This window comes from Mesoplodon densirostris, chromosome 12 (genome assembly GCF_025265405.1).
Source record: "Mesoplodon densirostris isolate mMesDen1 chromosome 12, mMesDen1 primary haplotype, whole genome shotgun sequence".
Lineage (NCBI taxonomy): Eukaryota > Metazoa > Chordata > Mammalia > Artiodactyla > Ziphiidae > Mesoplodon > Mesoplodon densirostris.
This window is the reverse complement of record NC_082672.1, coordinates 67053604-67074731: the sequence shown is the minus strand read 5'-3', so window position 1 is coordinate 67074731 and position 21128 is coordinate 67053604. Positions and strand designations below refer to the sequence as shown.

The 21128-nt window shown below is 41.1% G+C and overlaps 1 long non-coding RNA gene across 2 annotated transcripts in view; it reads left to right on the top strand.

The window, feature by feature from the left end:
• The window catches only part of LOC132500277 (uncharacterized), a 271126-nt gene that overhangs the window by 18628 nt on the left and 231370 nt on the right, over nt 1–21128 (top strand). For both annotated transcript variants that reach the window (XR_009534004.1, XR_009534003.1), the window contains exon 2: nt 20093–20206. This is a non-coding gene — a long non-coding RNA (uncharacterized LOC132500277). The remainder of the gene's footprint in view (nt 1–20092; nt 20207–21128) is intronic.

Genomic DNA, 21128 nt, shown 5'->3' with positions numbered 1-21128 from the left:
TTTGTTAATGGCTTTATTTATTTTTATTTAAAATGTGTGTGAGTGTCTATAGTAGAGGGAAATAAAACAACCATAATAGAGAAGATGAAAAAAAAAAAATCTCACGTCCCCACAAGGTGGTACTGTGGTTCTTTTACTCTTTCAAAAATCTAAGCATAGAATTGATATTTCTCTACTTGTTTTCCTTCCCCCCACATTTTACGAGTGATCTTCAATTAGATTTTAATAAAAATGAGAAATAATTTCAAAGGAAACTTGATACTTTTCTGTTTGAGGTAACTGGCAAGTAATCAAAAATTCTCTCTTTAGCTTTAGCTTTTTTCTTTTAAAAAAAATCTTATACAAATTTTGGTTATAGTTTATGGTATTTTATTTATACTCTTTATACTATATATACTATGATAGTGTAGAGTGGTTTTTTGTTATAAAGAAATAATGTATTTTCAGGCATCTTTAAAATGTTTCAATAAATGAGCATAAATGCAGCTCATTTTTAGGCAATTCAGGTTTTAGGCAATTCAGTTTCCTCTTCTAACCACTCAATAAGTAAGAACTTGATCTAAATCGCGGTTTTATAGGTAAAAATTAGAGAACATGCTTAAAAAAAACCACTTGAGTGTATCTTGTGCTCTTTTTACGCTGTATCTTTCAGCGTATTTGAAGATTAAAAACTATGTTTACATATAAGTATGGAACATCATGTATGAATTTGCTTGTCTGTTAGTAAAAATTCAAGACGAGTAATTCAAGACTGGGTTCCGGTTTCAGCTTACAGGTTCCGTTCGCGGGTCGTTTGGGGACGGTTGCTGAGCCCTTGAATAGATTTCTGGGCCCAGCGTCGAGGACACAGTGACAAAGAAGCCACCGCGGCCCCTGCCCTCAGGGCAGCGGTGGTCTCAGGGGTCCCACAGAGGAGAAATTTAATGGTTGGAAGTAGGGCGAGGGGACTTGTTTCTTGAGACTGTGTTTACACAGTAAGCCGAGTCCTTCCTTGACTGCCCGATTATTTGGGGTGGCCCGGGGAGGGGGCCGATGGAGATTATGGGCATTTGTCTTGGGGAGCCCAGGGTGTAGGAAGTGGAAACAAATCTTTGATGAATTTGTTGACTACAATAATGAGTCTGCGAGGAAAGGGAGAAATGAAAGAAGAGAAGAAAGGATTCTTCGAGAAACTGGGGAGACAAAACCAAGGGAAAACACACGATGAAAAATGATAGTAAAAGCCAGAGAAAAAATAAGGCAGAACACAGGAAAGAAGAATCGGAATCAAACGAAGACGGGGCAGGGCACTAGGAGCTCCAGGCTGGGCATCCATCCTTTCATTTCATCCCACAGGGAGCCCGCGGAAACAGCATCTTCGGTCCCGCTTAATGGGTGGGAAAACATCGACCTTAAAAGGTTGGGTAACCGCTCAAGGTCACCGCGCTAAGTGGCAGAGCCAGGATTCTCACCGCTCCTCGACCGGGATCTGGGCTTTGGCCGGTTCGCGCCGGCCGCCCGGGAAAAAGGACTAGCAGGGCTGGTGACGCGCGGCCCCGGGCCGGGCTGGAGCCGCCGCGCCAGGAGCGCGCCGCGGAGGTGGCCGGGCGGGGAGCGGTCATTACCTCCCCAAGCAAGAGCGCTTCTCAGGTGCGCGGTCCGGGGCCTCTAGCCCGAGTCTGGGCAGAGGAGTGAGAAGAGAGCGGCCCCAGACCCCGGCGAGGTGAGAGGCGTCCCATCCCTTGGCTCCCCGTTGCGCAAAGGCTCTTCGTGCATCGCACTCAAGGTCCCCTAGCCACGCCATCGCGGGGTGCCCCCCTCTCGCGGCCTGCATCACTGAGGGCTGCGGGCTGGGGCTGCACGCGGTGAGTGCTGAGTTAACCACACGCCTCAGGGCTCAGGAACCCGGCGCGGACGACGGTTCCCAGCGCCGGGGCTCAAGCTCCGCGGTGGGGCGGCCCTGTCAATGAGGCTTGACTCAGACCCGAGGAGGTCGCTGGTATTTACCAACCTAACGGCAACTTACGGGCATATACACAGATACATAAGACTAGGGACGTATGTACCTCATAGGGGGTAGAAACAAAACAGTCACAAGGAAGAATAATACCCAAACGGTCTGCACTGTAAATGGATGCAGTTTCATGTTCTGAGCACCCTTTTCGATGAAAAGCTCCTGCCAATCCTTAGTGATTATTCAATGATTATTAATTGACGAGACACCTTTCACCTGAAAATGGCTTGTCTGCATTGTCTTCCTTCGCAGAGAACTGCGAATTAAAGTTTCTTTGTTAGAGAGAACAAAGAAGAATCCAAATTATTTTAAGGAGGCTTAACACTTGACTTGGCAAACCGTTTTGCTAGAGATCAACCTTCGCTCTTTGACTCGCCCCCTCTCTGTCACAGCCTCTCTGCAGAGCTGTCTCTGCAACAAGGCTAATGCTCCGGCAGGCTTGCGCCCGCCCCCCTTCAGAGATTCGAAATTTAAAGTTAAGAGGACATGTAGAAGCCTCATAATACAGCCGTTTACTTTCACACGGAAGGTAGGCGAGGCCTGAAGAAATTAAGGCCATCTTGTAAGTTTGTGCCATAGTTGGGGGCCGGACCCCACGCCCCGCCCTGGCGCTCCCCTTTTCGGTCGGAGTGGTGGCCTGACGGCTCCCGTGGCATCGCTTCACCTGGCCCCGCACCCTACCCTTATCCCCCTTCCTGGGAGCCCAGTAAAAACTTCCTTCTCGAGTGTCTGGAGAAGGCAATGTCTTCTTTTCATTTTAAAAATTATTTTCTTTTGCTGTCAGATTCATTCTGACATAGATCAGGGGTGGAAAAGTGTGTGGTATAGAGTCATTAGTAAATCCATCTCGTTTTTTGTTTCATTTGACAGCAACACATTAAATTAATCCCTGTCCAAAAGAATCACATTAAGGGAGCTGTCAATGCTAATCCCCAGCTCATTGTTGCTACCTAGCTCAGGGTTGACTTTAATAGGTCGCGCTGACATTTGTTTCTTCAGAGGCACATCGGTGACTTCATCCAGACCCAAATCTATTCTTATCAAAAGTGGAGTCACCCGCAAGTTTTCTCAGACCGTGAATTCTCTGGGCTTTCTAGCTTAGGGTTTGGGCTCTTGTTGGAAGTGTTGCTTCACATTTTTACCTTAAACTGAGTAAAGATGGTTATAACAATAAAAAGAAAGAAAGGTAGACTCCTCCCTGAGTAAAAACAAAAAGCTGATTCAAAAAAATTTTTTTTAAAGTAGGATGATGATAGTTCTACTTGTTTTTAGCATCCTATATTAGCTTCTACAGTTGTCTATAGACCTGATTGTATACAAACGAGATTTAAGATAAGAAAAAATTAGAAAAAAATAAAATGGTTGAAGACTAGATTACATAGACTAATAGAAGGGGAGAAGAGGCAAGGATGAGAAAACCTTAATAGAGTAAAAGATCTGTAGAAGAAATGGAAGAAAAAAAGGGAATTTAGTGGTAAAGAAGAATAACATCTAAGCAGTAATTTGGATAGGAAGAATATAAGCAGTACAAAAACTAGGAAAAAATACATTACAATAAGATTAAAACATTTCTTTAACCAACATTTAGAAACTATGATTATAAAGTGTTTTCTTTCAATGTAATCTCTTTGCCTGTCTCTCCCCTGTCTTCTGTACTCACCCCCTGCCTCCTGCACATTGATATAGATTATCCAGCTTTGTGCTTATGACATTTATGGATTCCAGATCTGACAATCATATATTAGCCTTTGTCTGGGCAGCTAAGAGAAAGCAGAGGACTGATCCAATCTTAAGTCATTTAACCTGTTCTTAAAGTATGCTTCCCACCTGGTTATTCTTATTTTCATAGAGATTTGGCAAGGTTTTTAAGATGAAATGGGAGCTAAAAATTGAGAAATGGGCGTCCATTATTTAACAAACTTATATTGAGTGATTAGTGTGCAAATACTACAGATTTGCTATATCCATATATACCAGAAAAGAATTACGAATATCCTGTTTTTAACTAATTGAACCATACTTTTTTCATACTGCAAAGTGATACTGTAAATCTTTTTGTCAAGTGAAAACTCACCTCTGCCTCAATATTTTTTTTCCTGAAAATCTGTGTTTTCAAGTAGGTGTGGCACAGTTGAACCTCTTACTCTCAGGATTTTAGTTATTTTTATTTTATTCTACTTTTATCACAGTTTTCATTTCCTTTTGCTCCCTTAACCTCCTCAGAGTTATCTCTGGACATAAAGATTTTAAAGTTACTTTCATACAATCCCTGTAAAACACAGTTTCACTGAGTTTTTTATTGAAGGCAATTTCATTTATTTGAATGATTGAACAACTGAGGTTCATTCAGAGAAAATAGGCCAGGGTTTTGGTGGTCCAAACAATAAGACTGCAAAGGATCAGTAAGAAAAGAACTATGCATGCATTCAAGAATCTCCAGACAAATGCCAGGAGTGTGAGGAATAAGAACTTAGGTTCATATTGCATCAGTGGATTAAGACCTAGTTGACATTTTAGAAATAGGTGGGTTAGAGCAGACCTGAATGGAATGCTGAAACTCCAGGGACTCCAAACTTAACAATGCCTTGTACTCAGCACAATGTCTTGTACACAGTAGGCACTCAGTAAATAATCTTTACATCAATAATGAATGTGTATACAACACCTGCATGGGGGAGGGAATGCAGGACTGGATGAATACAGATAGAAAACAGGAGAGAAGGCCAGAGATGGCAGAGTTGGACTTCGTTAATTGTAGAAGTGGGCATAGTTGGTGGTGCTCTGCTGGGTTGCAGTGACTGAGGAGCTGGCTCTGTGGGGATCAAGGCAGAGGGTAAAGCCAGGAGACAATGATGAAGTGGATATGAGTACTTATCCCTTGGAAATGTATTCATATGCACTGTTCACTGTATTCATGCTCAGATAAGAGCTTTGCCTTCAAGGAATATGTATGTCAAAGGAAAAATGTATGTGTGCAAAGTTGGATAATTCACTATGTGGAATGAATGATGTTGTGTCAGGAAATGACTTTCAGTGATGGAACTTCTGAGTGTACCTCATGGTTCCCCTCTGTGTGGTCTAGCAGAGCTCCTCCCTCTCTTCTCTGCTGGATGGGGGAAGCAGGGAATGCCCTATGACGAACTGTTGGTGGTGGATCCCAAGGCCACTGGTAGAGGCTTGGCTGGGATCTGGGGGGTGTTGTTGGTTTGGTGGTGGCTGCAATGGCAGTGGGGTTACAGCGTGGGGGACTTTCTGGTAGAGCAAACCCCCCGTCATTCTCTGTAGTCTCAGGCCATTTCCTAATACCCCCTCCCCTCCACCAACCCCCTACAATTACTTTCTTCACTGGCCTAAGGGTTGGTCTGCCTGTTTTCCTGTTCCATGTCTGTCTCAAGTGCTTTTTGTCTGGGTTTTCTTCATCTGATGGTGGAATAGAGCCCTTATTCACTGCCTTTGCCCCATCTCCCATCTGACCTCGAGGCAAATGAAGCAGTTTTGGTTCTTAGAAAGGATTGTTTTTATTAGTAATAATGGGAGTGGAGGGCACAAATAGAGGTGAAAGGGTACCCCCATTTTTCTCTTCTTTTATACACGTAGATTTTTAGGGAAACACAGATATATAAATATAGAAGGACCTGAGTCAGAGGCTAAGTTTCAGACTCCACTTCTCTAGACATTTGTCACGGGAGTTGGAGTAGATGTCTGGGAAGAACGGGCTTCTGGGAGGATAGTGAGGATTGGGACAGGGGTGAGGGCACTGCCAGCGATGTCACAGCTTAGACCGCCTGAGGTAGCGACAGGGAAGAGGAAGCCAGCTCCGGGGCTTTTTCCTCCGCTCAACTCTCCTCACCTGCTATTTCTTCTGAACCACAGGCTCCCCTCCCGGGACAGCAGGGAGCAGGGTGAGAAGTCAGACACGCAAGATTGTTTCTAAGTGTTGATCATTTTCTCTGAGCTCTTGATGGCCTCTCATTACCGACATTTGTCATATTTCTGTGATATTGTTTTCTGGGTTAGTAGACCAGGCTGTGGAATATAAAGAAGACCCAAGGCGGGAGAGGAAGGAGCTGTTTGAACTTATATACTTTTAGTTTTGTTCTATTGCTTCTAAGCCTTTAGAAAAGACTGTAACTGACAACTACAACCCATTTTCAAACTTAATTTATAACTGTGCAATTTAGGTAGAAAGCCCCTGGGCAGGTATGGTAACTTTTTTCTGTGCCTGCCAGGGTACCAAGCACATTGAAAGCATTTAACAAATAATGATAATAATTTAAAGCAATGGGAGCATTGGGTGTATAGGGAGATAAGAAACTGGAAAACTGGGGCCCACTAATAATTAATAATGTCTCAGGAGGTGGTCCCAATGTTTCTGGATTTTAAATCCCCTTGTTCAATTTCTTGCTGGAGTGAATTCCACACAAAAAAGAATAATCTTTAATTTGATACTTAGTCACTTCAGTGTCCTGCCCTGAGCTGGCCAAGATTGCATATTCCTATGAAAATATATGCATTCATAATCAGTCTGATAATGTTGCTTCCCAGGGCTTCTAAATGCAAAAAAGCAAGCGATCCTGTACTCAGATATGTGGCTTCAAAGTCATAGGATCATCTGAGAAGTTTGCGTTTCTCATTTTTCACTTCTTATTCTTGGAATTGAAAGGAAAACAGCACCATGAAAACTTCTAGTTAAATACATAATGAAACAAGGCCCGGCACTGGCAGGTTAAGACTTCACCAGGAATGAATTCTTGTCCTTTTATGTGATAGGCTGAGTCGACAGACATTTTAATAAAAGGACAGGATAACTCGAGTATACCTTTGATTAATGCTTGAATTACCAATGATTTTGATGCCCCTTGTGCTCACATCCTGAAGATTTGGAGTCTGCCTTTATTTATGTGGGTTAAGATATTTAGAGACCATAGGAAAGGCTACCCTAAGGATAGATCAGAAAGAATGCACAGGGTGTCTTCCATGCCTACCATCCCTTCTTCCCGTGTGTTCTTTTCCTATGTCTGGTGCATTGCTTAGCACCAGCCTTGGGTTTGGTTTAGACTTTCCTTCTCCCTGTATCAAAGCTTGTGATTCTTTGCTTTTCTGAATTGACTCTACTTCATCTTATATTCTGCTTTCGTAATATTCTTGAATCGTTCCTCTCCTCTATATCCTCTTTGCCATGGTCCAATTTTGAAACTACACTGTCTCTTGTTTGAATTACTGAAATAGCTTCTGGAGTGGTGCATTCAGCCTGGTCTTCCTATAGTCCATCGTTTGCCCTGCTGTTAGAGGGTTTTTTGTTTTTTTTGTTTTTTGTCTTCATCCTAAAACACAGGTCTGCTTTAGTTTCTCCTCCAGTTAAAAATTTTGACACCACACCTCCTTCAGCTATTGGATAAAAATCATATTCCTTGGCAAAGCATAAAAAGTACTTTGTCATCTAGTTCCTGGCTATCTTCCCAGCATCATCAAAACTTCCCGCCCATGGATCCTTATACATGCGTCTTTATATGGGCTGCTTTGCTTTATCCATACCTTTGAACATGACAGTCTGTCTGCTTGGATTGCATTTTTCTCTTTGTTTCTTTGGAAGATGCTTACCTTTCCTTCAAGACTCACCTTGAAATTACCTTATTGTATTAGAGATGGCGATTATTTCCTCATCATCCATACATTTTTAGAAAAAGAGAATCTATTCTTGGATTAGGGTAGGATTAGGTCAGATTCTCTTTCTAAGGAATTGATATGGGGATGGAAAGAGAGAGTGAATTAGTTGGCTGTGGGTGTTGGATGCGTAAGGTCTTATGGGCTCAAGGGTTGATGTGGTCATATGTGTAAGCCAAGAGAGCTGATCTGTAAGGAAAGGTAGTAAAATGGGCAAATTGCAGGGAAAAGCATGTATAAGTGATGTGCAAAAAATAGGGGATGAGTGGTGAGCTGTCTTGGTTCTCGTTGGCTTGTCAATTCCTGTTGGAGTCCCTCTTGAGGCTGCAATTGCTTTTTAGACACTTTTAACTCTTTATGCTAATACCTTCTTTATTTAACTTGACCAACTGAGTTTCTGTTCCTTGTTATCAAATGATACCTTATTAAGATTCATCACGTACTAGATAAAATGATTGGGTATGTGTCCGTCTTCCCCACCAGACACTGTTTTATTTATTTTGAGATTTCCAACAATTAGTCTCACTTTGGTAGACTGACAATACACGTTTGAATGAATGAAAACTAAGCTCATTTTTTCAAATCCTTTTCCAACAAAGAGCTTATGAAATTACAAAGTTGGTGTTGCTATCATAGTCGACGATAAAATGTTACGTCTTCCAGTAAATATTAATATTTTAATAAGGGCCTTCTGAAATCAATCATTTGAGGTACAGGAAAAGCCATACAACTGAGAATTTATCAGTATTGGATTTCATGGGAGGTATTTTTGGAGCCTTTCAGTGTCTCTAAAATTGTAACATACCTTTGCTCGGGGCCAGCCGCAGGAGGAACTGTCTGAGGGACAGAAGGACTCCTGCCCTGCAGGGACTTCATAAGTGGGAACCGGGACTGGGACCTCACTGCCCAGAACTGCATTTGCTTCCTTCCAAATGGTTTTATATAAGGACAGATCATCCAGGAAAAGCAGAAATAGTCTTAGTGAAACCAGTCAAAACACCAGGTTACTTGAGGTAATGTCATGATTGGGAAGTTCATTTTGTGAATCAGTATGTTGCTCTTTAGATATTGTTGTCCCTAATAATACATTCTCCTACACTTTCTGTGTTGGTGTTACTGATCAAATGACACTTCACAGATGTCAAATAAACCTTCTTTTCTATGGCATGCATTAAAGAGAATGTTTTCATATTATATCTGAGACTTCCTTACAGGAAAATCAAGTGGAACGGATCATTGAAATTAGCCTGAGATGAATGTTTCCCTTCCTCAAATTTAACCTTCCAAGATTTTTAGGTCATATAATTCTTGATCTCCCCTTTTAATCGTGAGAGGTACATTTTCACCCTCCTTTCTTCCCTCTTTACAGTATTATATTATTAAGCTCTCCCCTTTTTTGGTCGGTTAAACCAGGGACGTGAAACTGTCATTTCTCAAGCTGCCATACTCTTTTTTTTTTTTTTATTTTTTTTTATTTTTTTTTATTTTTTCCATTTTTTTTTATTAGTTTCTGCTTTATAACAAAGTGAATCAGTCATACATATACATCTGTTCCCACATCCCCTCCCTCATGCATCTCCCTCCCTCCCACCCTCCCTATCCCTCCCCTCCAGGCAGTCACAAAGCACCGAGCTGATCTCCCTGTGCTCTGCGGCTGCTTCCCACTATCTATCTAGCCTACGTTTGGTAGTGTATATATGTCCATGCCTCTCTTTCGCTTTGTCACAGCTTACCCTTCCCCCTCCCCATATCCTCAAGTCCATTCTCAAGTAGGTCTGTGTCTTTATTCCCGTTTTACCCCTAGGTTCTTCATGACATTTTTTTTTCTTATATTCCATATATATGTGTTAGCATACGGTATTTGTCTTTCTCTTTCTGACTTACTTCACTCTGTATGACAGACTCTAGGTCTATCCACCTCATTACAAAAAGCTCAGTTTCGTTTCTTTTTATGGCTGAGTAATATTCCATTGTATATATGTGCCACATCTTCTTTATCCATTCATCCGATGATGGACACTTAGGTTGTTTCCAGCTCCGGGCTATTGTGAATAGAGCTGCAATGAACATTTTGGTACATGTCTCTTTTTGAATTATGGTTTTCTCTGGGTATATGCCTAGTAGTGGGATTGCTGGATCATATGGTAGTTCTATTTTTAGTTTTTTAAGGAACCTCCATACTGTTCTCCATAGTGGCTGTACCAATTCACATTCCCACCAGCAGTGCAAGAGTGTTCCCTTTTCTCCACACCCTCTCCAGCATTTATTGTTTCTAGATTTCTTGATGATGGCCATTCTGACTGGTGTGAGATGATATCTCATTGTAGTTTTGATTTGCATTTCTCTAATGATTAATGATGTTGAGCATTCTTTCATGTGTTTGTTGGCAGTCTGTATATCTTCTTTGGAGAAATGCCTATTTAAGTCTTCTGCCCATTTTTGGATTGGGTTGTTTGTTTTTTTGTTATTGAGCTGCATGAGCTGTTTATAAATTTTGGAGATTAATCCTTTGTCAGTTGCTTCATTTGCAAATATTTTCTCCCATTCTGAGGGTTGTCTTTTGGTCTTGTTTATGGTTTCCTTTGCTGTGCAAAAGCTTTGAAGTTTCATTAGGTCCCATGTGTTTATCTTTGTTTTTATTTCCATTTCTCTAGGAGGTGGGTCCAAAAGGATCTTGCTGTGATTTATGTCATAGAGTGTTCTACCTGTTTTCCTCTAAGAGTTTGATAGTTTCTGGCCTTACATTTAAGTCTTTAATCCATTTTGAGCTTATTTTTGTGTATGGTGTTAGGGAATGATCTAATCTCATACTTTTACATGTCCCTGTCCAGTTTTCCCAGCACCACTTATTGAAGAGGCTGTCCTTTCTCCACTGTACAGTCCTGCCTCCTTTATCAAAGATAAGTTGGCCATATGTGCGTGGGTTTATCTCTGGGCTTTCTATCCTGATCCACTGATCTATATTTCTGTTTTTATGCCAGTACCACACTGTCTTAATTACTGTAGCTTTGTAGTATAGTCTGAAGTCAGGGAGCCTGATTCCTCCAGCTCCTTTTTTCGTTCTCAAGATTGCTTTGGCCATTCGGGGTCTTTTGTTTTTCCAAACAAATTTTGAAATTTTTTGTTCTAGTTCTGTGAAAAATGCCAGTGGTAGTTTGATAGGGATTGCATTGAATCTGTAGATTGCTTTGGGTAGTAGAGTCATTTTCACAATATTGATTCTTCCAATCCAGGAGCATGGTATATCTCTCCATCTGTTTGTATCATCTTTAATTTCTTTCATCAGTGTCTTATAATTTTCTGCATACAGGTCTTTTGTCTCCTTAGGTAGGTTTATTCCTAGATATTTTATTCTTTTTGTTGCAATGGTAAATGGGAGTGTTTTCTTGATTTCATTTTCAGATTTTTCATCATTAGTGTACAGGAATGCCAGAGATTTCTGTACATTAATTTTGTAACCTGCTACTTTACCAAATTCATTGATTAGCTCTAGTAGTTTTTCGGTAGCATCTTTAGGATTCTCTATGTATAGTATCATGTCATCTGCAAACAATGACAGCTTTACTTCTTCTTTTCCGATTTGGATTCCTTTTATTTCCTTTTCTTCTCTGATTGCTGTGGCTAAAACTTCCAAAACTAGGTTGAATAAGAGTGGTGAGAGTGGGCACCCTTGTCTTGTTCCTGATCTTAGTGGAAATGGTTTCAGTTTTTCACCATTGAGGACAATGTTGGCTGTGGGTTTGTCATATATGGCCTTTATTATGTTGAGGAAAGTTCCCTCTATGCCTACTTTCTGCAGGGTTTTTATCATAAATGGGTGTTGAATTTTGTCGAAAGCTTTCTCTGCATCTATTGAGATGATCATATGGTTTTTCTCCTTCAACTTGTTAATATGGTGTATCACATTGATTGATTTGCGTATATTGAAGAATCCTTGCATTCCTGGAATAAACCCCACTTGATCATGGTGTATGATCCTTTTAATGTGCTGTTGGATTCTGTTTGCTAGTATTTTGTTGAGGATTTTTGCATCTATGTTCATCAGTGATATTGGCCTGTAGTTTTCTTTCTTTGTGACATCCTTGCCTGGTTTTGGTATCAAGGTGATGGTGGCCTCGTAGAATGAGTTTGGGAGTGTTCCTTCCTCTGAAATTGTTTGGAAGAGTTTGAGAAGGATGGGTGTTAGCTCTTCTCTAAATGTTTGATAGAATTCGCCTGTGAAGCCATCTGGTCCTGGGCTTTTGTTTGATGGAAGATTTTTAATCACAGTTTCAATTTCAGTGCTTGTGATTGGTCTATTCATATTTTCTATTTCTTCCTGAGTCAGTCTTGGCAGGTTGTGCATTTCTAAGAATTTGTCCATTTCTTCCAGGTTGTCCATTTTATTGGCATAGAGTTGCTTGTAGTAATCTCTCATGATCTTTTGTATTTCTGCAGTGTCAGTTGTTACTTCTCCTTTTTCATTTCTAATTCTATTGATTTGAGTCTTCTCCCTTCTTTTCTTGATGAGTCTGGCTAATGGTTTGTCAATTTTGTTTATCTTCTCAAAGAACCAGCTTTTAGTTTGGTTGATCTTTGCTATCGTTTCCTTCATTTCTTTTTCATTTATTTCTGATCTGATCTTTATGATTTCTTTCCTTCTGCTAGCTTTGGGGGTTTTTTGTTCTTCTTTCTCTAATTGCTTTAGGTGCAGGGTCAGGTTGTTTACTCGAAATGTTTCCTGTTTCTTAAGGTGGGATTGTATTGCTATAAACTTCCCCCTTAGAACTGCTTTTGCTGCATCCCATAGGTTTTGGGTTGTCGTGTCTCCATTGTCATTTGTTTCTAGGTATTTTTTAATTTCCTCTCTGATTTCTTCAGTGATCACTTCGTTATTGAGTAGTGTATTGTTTAGCCTCCATGTGTTTGTATTTTTTACAGATCTTTTCCTGTAATTGATGTCTAGTCTCATAGCATTGTGGTCGGAAAAGATACTTGATACAATTTCAATTTTCTTAAATTTACCAAGGCTTGATTTGTGACCCAAGATATGATCTATCCTGGAGAATGTTCCATGAGCACTTGAGAAAAATGTGTATTCTGTTGTTTTTGGATGAAATGTCCTATAAATATCAACTAAGTCCATCTTGTTTAATGTATCATTTAAAGCTTGTGTTTCCTTATTTATTTTCATTTTGGACGATCTGTCCATTGGTGAAAGTGGGGTGTTAAAGTCCCCTACTATGATTGTGTTACTGTCGATTTCCCCTTTTATGGCTGTTAGTACTTGCCTTATGTATTGAGGTGCTCCTATGTTGGGTGCATAAATATTTACAATTGTTATATCTTCTTCTTGGATCGATCCCTTGATCATTATGTAGTGTCCTTCTTTGTCTCTTCTAATAGTCTTTATTTTAAAGTCTATTTTGTCTGATATAAGAATTGCTACTCCAGCTTTCTTTTGATTTCCATTTGCATGGAATATCTTTTTCCATCCCCTTACTTTCAGTCTGTATGTGTCTCTAGGTCTGAAGTGGGTCTCTTGTAGACAGCATATATATGGGTCTTGTTTTTGTATCCATTCAGCCACTCTGTGTCTTTTGGTGGGAGCATTTAGTCCATTTACATTTAAGGTAATTATTGATATGTATGTTCCTATTCCCATTTCCTTAATTGGTTTGGGTTCGTTATTGTAGGTATATTCCTTCTGTTGTGTTTCTTGCCTAGAGAAGTTCCTTTAGCATTTGTTGTAAAGCTGGTTTGGTGGTGCTGAACTCTCTCAGCTTTTGCTTGTCTGTAAAGGTTTTAATTTCTCCATCAAATCTGAATGAGATCCTTGCTGGGTAGAGTAATCTTGGCTGCAGGTTTCTCTCCTTCATCACTTTAATTATGTCCTGCCACTCCCTTCTGGCTTGTAGAGTTTCTGCTGAGAGATCAGCTGTTAACCTGATGGGGATTCCCTTGTGTGTTATTTGTTGTTTTTGCCTTGCTGCTTTTAATATGATTTCTTTGTGTTTAATTTTTGACAGTTTGATTAATATGTGTCTTGGTGTATTTCTCCTTGGATTTATTCTGTATGGGACTCTCTGTGCCTCCTGGACTTGATTAACTATTTCCTTTCCCATATTGGGGAAGTTTTCAACTATAATCTCTTCAAATATTTTCTCAGTCCCTTTCTTTTTCTCTTCTTCTTCTGGAACCCCTATAATTCGAATGTTGGTGCGTTTAATGTTGTCCCAGAGGTCTCTGAGACTGTCCTCTGTTCTTTTCATTCTTTTTTCTTTATTTTGCTCTGCATCAGTTATTTCCACTATTTTATCTTCCACCTCACTTATCCGTTCTTCTGCCTCAGTTATTCTGCTATTGATCCCATCTAGAGTATTTTTTATTTCATGTATTGTGTTTTTAATCGATGCTTGATTCATCTTTAGTTCTTCTAGGTCCTTGTTAACTGTTTCTTGCATTTTGTCTATTCTATTTCCAAGATTTTGGATCATCTTTACCATCATTATTCTGAATTCTTTTTCAGGTAGACTGCCTATTACCTCTTCATTTGTTAGGTCTGGTAGGTTTTTATCTTGCTCCTTCACCTGCTGTGTGTTTTTCTGTCTTCTCATTTTGCTTATGTTACTGTGTTTGGGGTCTCCTTTTTGCAGGCTGCAGATTCGTAGTTCCCGTTGTTTTTCGTGTCTGACCCCAGTGGCTAAGGTTGTTTCAGTAGGTTGTATAGGCTTCCTGGTGGGGGGGAGTAATGCCTGTGTTCTGGTGGTTGAGGCTCGATCTTGTCTTTCTGGTGGACAGGTCCACGTCTGGTGGTGTGTTTTGGGGTGCCTATGGCCTTATTATGTTTTTAGGTAGCTTCTCTGCTAATGGGTGGGGTTGTGTTCCTGCCTTGCTAGTTGCTTGGCATAGGGTGACCAGCACTGTAGCTTGCTGGTCGTTGACTGAAGCTGGGTGCTGGTGTTGGGATGGAGATCTCTGGGAGATTTTCGCTGCTTGATATTATGTGGAGCTGGGAGGTCTCTTGTGGACCCGTGTCCTGAAGTTGGCTCTCCCACTTCAGAGGCACAGCACTGGCTCCTGGCTGCAGCACCAAGAGCCTTTCATCCACCCAGCTCAGAATAACAGGGAGAAAAAGCAGAAAGAAAGAATTAGTAGAAGAAAGAAAGAGAGAGGGAAAGAAAGGAAGAAGGGAAGAAAGGAAGGAAGGAAGGAAGAAAGAAAGAAAGGAGGGAGGGAGTGAGGAAGGATGGAAAGAAAGAAGGAAAGAAAGGAGGGAGGGAGGGGGCAATGAAAGCAAAAGGAAGAGTGAATGGAAGAAGGGAGGGAGGGAGGGAGGAAGGGAAGAAAGAAAGAAAGACAGGAGGGAGGGAGGGAGGAAGGAAAGAAAAAGAAAGTGGAAAGAAGAAGGGTGGGAGGGAGGGAGGAAAGAAAAAGAAAGAAGGAAAGGAAGAGCGGAGGGAGGGAGGGAGGAAGGGAAGGTAGGAAAAAAAGAAAGAGCAGGTAAAGTAAAATAGAATAAAGTATGAAATATAGTAGCGTTATTAAAATTAGAAAGTAATTATTGAAAAAAAAAAAAAAAAACGGACCGATAGAACCCTGGGACATATGGTGGAAGCAAAGCTATACAGAGAGAATCTTACACAGAAGATTACACATACACATTCACAAAAAGAGAGCAGGGGGAAAAATCAAAAATCTTGCTCTCCAAGCCCACCTCCTCAATTTGGGATAATTCGTTGTAAAAAGAGGAAAAGGGCAAGAAGTCTGAAATCTTGCTCTCTAAGTCCACCTCCTTACTTTGGAATAATTCGTTGTAAAAAGAGGAAAAGGGGGGAAAGTCTTAAATCTTGTCCTCAAAGTCCACTTCCTCCATTTGGGATGATTCGCTGTCCATTCATGCACTCCACAGACGCAGGGCACATCAAATGGACCGTGGAGCTTTAATCCGCTGCCTCCGAGGCTGCACAGAGAGATTTCCCTGACTCTGCTCTCACAGCTCCCGGGTATCAGCCTTGGACCTGGCCCCGCCTCTGTGCGTAGGTCGCCGGAGGGCGTCCGTTCTTCGCTCAGACAGGACGGGTTTAAAGGAGCCGCTGATTCGGGGGCTCTGGCTCACTCATGCAGAGGGGAGGGAGGGGCGCGCAGTGTGGGGCGGGCCTGCGGCGGCAGAGGCCGGCGTGACGTTGCAGCAGCCCGTGGCGCTCCGTGCGCTTTCCCGGGAAAGCCGTCCCCGGGTATCGGGACCCCGGCAGTGGCGGGGTGCACAGGTCCCCCGGAAGGCGGGGCGGACAGTGACCCGCGCTCGCACACAGGCCCCGCGGCTGCGGCGGCGGCGGGCGGCGGCAGGCAGCGGCGGTGGCGGGCCGCGGGGGCGGCGGCGGCAGCGGGCCTCGGCGGCGGCGGCGGCGGGCGGCGGCGGGCGGCGGGCGGCGGCGGGCCGCGGCGGCGGCCCACGCCCGTCTCCGAGGTCCACGCCTTACCCGCGGCTCGCGCCTGTCTCCGGCGCTTCCCTAAGCAGCCCTTTTAATGCCCTCTCCTCGCACACCAGGAAACGAAAGTGAAAGTGAAAAAAGACTCTTGCCTCTTCAGCAACTCCAGACCCTTTCCCCGGACTCCCTCCGGGCTAGCCGTGGTGCTCTAACCCCTTCAGGCTCTCTTCCTGCCGCCAGCCCCAGTCCTCTCCCTGCGCTCCGACTGAAAGCCGATACCCAAGCCTCAGCTCCCAGCCCCGCCCGCCACGGCGGCCGAGCAGAGAAGCCTCTCGGGCTGGTGTGTGCCTGAGGGCACCGATCCTCTGTGCCGGAATCTCTCCGCTTTGCCCTCCACACCCCTGTTGCTGTGCTCTCCTCCGCTACTCCGAAGCTTTCCCCCTCCGCCACCTGCAGTCTCCGCCCGCGAAGGGGCTTGCAGTGTGTAGAAACCTTCCCTCCTTCACGGCTCCCTCCCACTGGTGCAGGTCCCGTCCCTATCCTATTGTCTCTGTTTATTCTTTTTTTCTTTTGCCCTACCCAGGTATGTGGGGAGTTTCTTGCCTTTTAGGGGGTCTGAGGTCTTCTGTCGGCGTTCAGTAGGTGTTCTGTAGGAGTTGTTCCACGTGTAGATGAATTTCTGATGTATCTGTGGGGAGGAAGGTGATCTCCGCGTCTTACTCTTCCGCCATCTTCCTCCCCCTTGGGGGTTCCATACTCTTTAACTGGCATTTCTTTTGGGGCAGATACCTTTGAGAACATCAGCCTTAACCAGGACCAAACGCCTGTTTAACACAAGGCTTCTTTTAGACAAATCTTTAAACAGGGAATGCATCCTTCTTTGTACTATTTCTGGTAAATGGGCTGGCACCAAAGCCTAGCTTTATTTTGAGGACTTAATATATAAATTCTACTTGTGGTTTAAGGTGGTGTTCCTTTTAACGTTAAATATAATTATAATAAGGTAGAGGTGCAGCGTGGGCATGCTGTTGGATAAATACTTTAAAATGTTAGTAATGTGCTAAATGAAGATGTTATTACTTCTCGGGTTTGATATTGTCATTCTGTAGTTATCACGCAATGACATAGGACTCTTCCAAATCTATTTTTCTTCCCCATATTTAAGAAGTTCAGTTAATATTTGTTTAGGAGCAATTGCTCACGAGGCTAGGATTGGAGACTGGTCAGCTTTTTGGGGAAGCTTAATTTAATGGTTGAGTTTAAGGAAAGGGGAGAAGCTCTTCCTGCTTGTCCACTCCCCACACTGCCTCACATCTAGTGGAGAGAAGAGGGAGTGAAAGCATGTAGGGAGGAAGAGAGGAAGAACCGAAGGAGAATGAGGGCCCAGCTCCAGAGAGATTGTCATGCATTTGAACAAGTGAAATAAAAGTAGCCCTCCACATGTAAGTTCAAACTGTTTATTTAAACATAAAAAAGCCATCAAATTGTGTCATCTTGACCAAAGCTAGTAGCTCTTTATAATATTTTAGACTTTATTTTTAGAACATTCAAATATTTCTTTCCATTTATAACCAATATATTTTAACAAAACTCCTCATATTTTATGTGACCTCAAAGGCCATCTAATTTATTTTCCTAATTGTACAGGAGAACTGCTGAATAATCCATATTATAATTAGGGTGATTACATACTTTATGGTCCAAATCTGGACACTGAGAGTAAAAGAGGTTGCTATTCATAATCCCCCAGGGCAACAGGTATGAACTGGGAAACTAGGATTTATGAGCACCTTGATTATAAAAAATAGAGGCTAAGATTGCCAGGTGGTTGAGTCATTAAAATTAGTTTTAATTGCCTTTTTAGTGTTCTGCCATTATGACTGAGGGAAAAAGTTAAATAGGCCATTCTAAAAATAGCTAACATTTTTTTATCACTTATTATGTACTTAGCATTATTCTGAGCATTTTATTTACAAAAATATGATGAATCCTCACAGTAACTCCATGAGGTTGCTACTCTCTTCCCTATTTTATAGAAGAGGAAACTAAGATCTGGAGAGGTTAAATTACTTGTCCCAAGTCAAAAAACTAGTAACCAAGAGAGCTGGGATTCAAACCCAAGTATTTTAGCTCCGGAGTCCATGTCTCAATCATCACCTTATTCTGCCTCTCATACATCCAGCATCCATGGTTGTGGAGGCAGGTCTTGAACAAGCATTTTGTAAATATAATCTAAAATTGCAAGATGTTATTTAGCTTTTTTAAGATAATAAACTTTTTTTTCTTTTAGAGTTTATCACTGTACTTGACCATTTTGCAAAAATAGAATTTTTCCATCTTGCTATTAAAATAAAAAAGAACCCTCCAGTTTTAAATTAGAAGGGAGATCAGAGGTTATCTAATTCAATCCCCTTCTTTATAGGGTGAGCAATCAAGGATCAGCCTCTTTCATGTATTGTGTAAGTTCCTTGGGAACACAAACAGAACTGGAACCCAGGTTTCCTGTCCCTCAAACTTCAGCCCTTTTAATAATTTTGTATTCACTTGAAATAAGAAAAATTAAATAACATATACCGAATACAGAATGTTCCCTATAAAACTAGCGCTGAAAGATAAAAACAGAAATATAATTCAGGAAGATGTATTTTTTTCCTCTAACAAAATAACACATTCCTGTTATGCACACAAAGTACCAGCCAAAATCAGCAAACTGCATAAATAATTCTAAATTCTAATCTTGCTTCTGTCACTGTCTTTGTACAGTATTTGGTAGGTCAGTTCGCCTCAATGACAGTTACCCCATGGTTATAATAGGAAAAATAATGTCTTTACTTTCTGAGGCAGGGAAAAGGCTGCCCCCTTTTTTTTTTTTTGCATTAACAGTTGGAAGGGACTTGCAAATTCCATGTTATGAGCATGCTACCACGTTTTGATAAGAAGCAAATTATCTAAAGTACTAACAATAATGGTTAAACAAGGCAGAAAATCTTTAAACATTGTAGTCTGTGTTTATGCCTTTGATTTCAATTCTGTTCTTCTGGATAGACAGAATTAAATAAATTTTCTGTATATATGTTTTTCTGTCTTGACCAAATTCTTGTTAGAAATAAATTGTGTTGTAAAACTACAATAACTTTCCTGAATTTAGTAGGCGAAGCTAAATCATTCAAGCAATTTCTCCCTGAATCTCCTTAGCTCAGTGGACTATTGCCATTGGTCACATTAACTGGGTAATGACTACATTTCCATTACTTTGTTATTACAGCTGAACCAAAAGTAAGAGAGCATGTACACTGCGGGTAAACTGAAAAAATAGCACTGTATTTAACTTTTTCAGTGTACATATGTTTATATTTTTTAGAGATTAGGGGCAGACTTTCATTTAAGGTTAGAGAAGTAAAAATGAAGAACCAAAATAATCTATTTTGGACTAACAGATTTTTTAAATTAAATGCTTAAATTATAATATTAGAATAGGTATAACCCCAATCTGTATTTCAACTTCAGCAGATGCAAGACTTAATTATAGATATCATTAAAAATATTTGATGCTTTTTTTTCATAGGAACTAACACTTAAATCTGTTTGACAAGGTCTGTTTGCTGTACCTCGTTTGCATTATCTATCTTACAGAATAAACAAAATGCATATTTTTCTTGTTATTTATTAAAGACATATCCATTTTAATCTTGAAGGCATAGGTTCAAGTCAAAGAAGTATTTATTGAATAGAAATAAATATTCCTGGCAGTTAGTAAGTTGACACTTCTTTTATGGTTCTGATTATATTTTTATTTCAACCATTAGAGGGCACATTAGTTCAAGAAAAATTAAACAAAAAGCACAACAACAAGAAGAAAATAGGCTTAGAAGTGGTAGGCAGAGAAAATTTATGTATTTAACTATGCTTATTTTCACTCATTTTATTGTCCTTTGCAACATAATTTATTAGTTTTTTAAATCTGAAAAAAATTTAAATGCATATAGTTTCATGTAAGAAATAACTCCTCACTTTTTATTGCTAGCTACTACTCCTAGAAGAGTGACGTTGGCCTAGTTGAATTTGACGAGGTTGACTATTATGTGACCAAGAAGGACATAATAAATCATGACATTTGAAGAACATCCTGAGTTCAAAGGTATGTACGATTAGGTTATTATGAAGTAAGTAAATACTAGTCCCTGGTCTCGTAGTTATTAAAAAAAGGCACCTAAGTGTGAATGAATGCAGCTTCACCGGCAAGTATTTATAACCTTTACAATTTGGTACAAATTACAGAGAGAACAATGGATGGCCCCAGAGTGAGCACAGGGCTTTTTTTTTTTTTCTTTTTGCGGTATGCGGGCTTCTCACTGCCGTGGCCTCTCCCGTTGCGGAGCACAGGCTCCGGACGCGCAGGCCCAGCGGCCATGGCTCACGGGCCCAGCCGCTCCGCGGCATATGGGATCCTCCCAGACCGGGGCACGAACCCGTATCCCCTGCATCGGCAGGCGGACTCTTAACCACTGCGCCACCAGGGAGGCCCCGAGCACAGGGCTTTATTTCACTAGAAAGCCTTGACTGGGGTCATAAACTGCAAGAGGGCAGGCCCCTCAAGTGGCTTATGAATGACTGCGGAGTCTCAGAATGAGTTCATTTGTTTTCAATCTACAGCAAACTGTTATTATTTCTAATGTTCAGTCTTTTGCTCTAAGGCTGCAGGTTTTTAATCTATAGAGGCTGAAATAGATACTAGCTAGTATTTAACAATAATGCTTATATTATGTTAAGTGAAATGAATGCTTTATATGATTAATTCATTAATTTAGTTAGTAAAATTAATTGAGCACCTACTAACTTTCAAGTCCTGGCCTGGGTTCTAGGGAATAAAGACAGCTTAATACATTGTCCCAGACTTGAAAATATAATTTTTTTTATTGCCCTGTGATTTATGAGAAATAAATCAACAAATAACTGTAGCATATGATAACTTTATATATTAGTGGGAAAATAGGAAAGATTTATCAAACCTATTATAAAAATATTTTACATTGTATTTTTAAGGGAACAGAGGGGTTAGG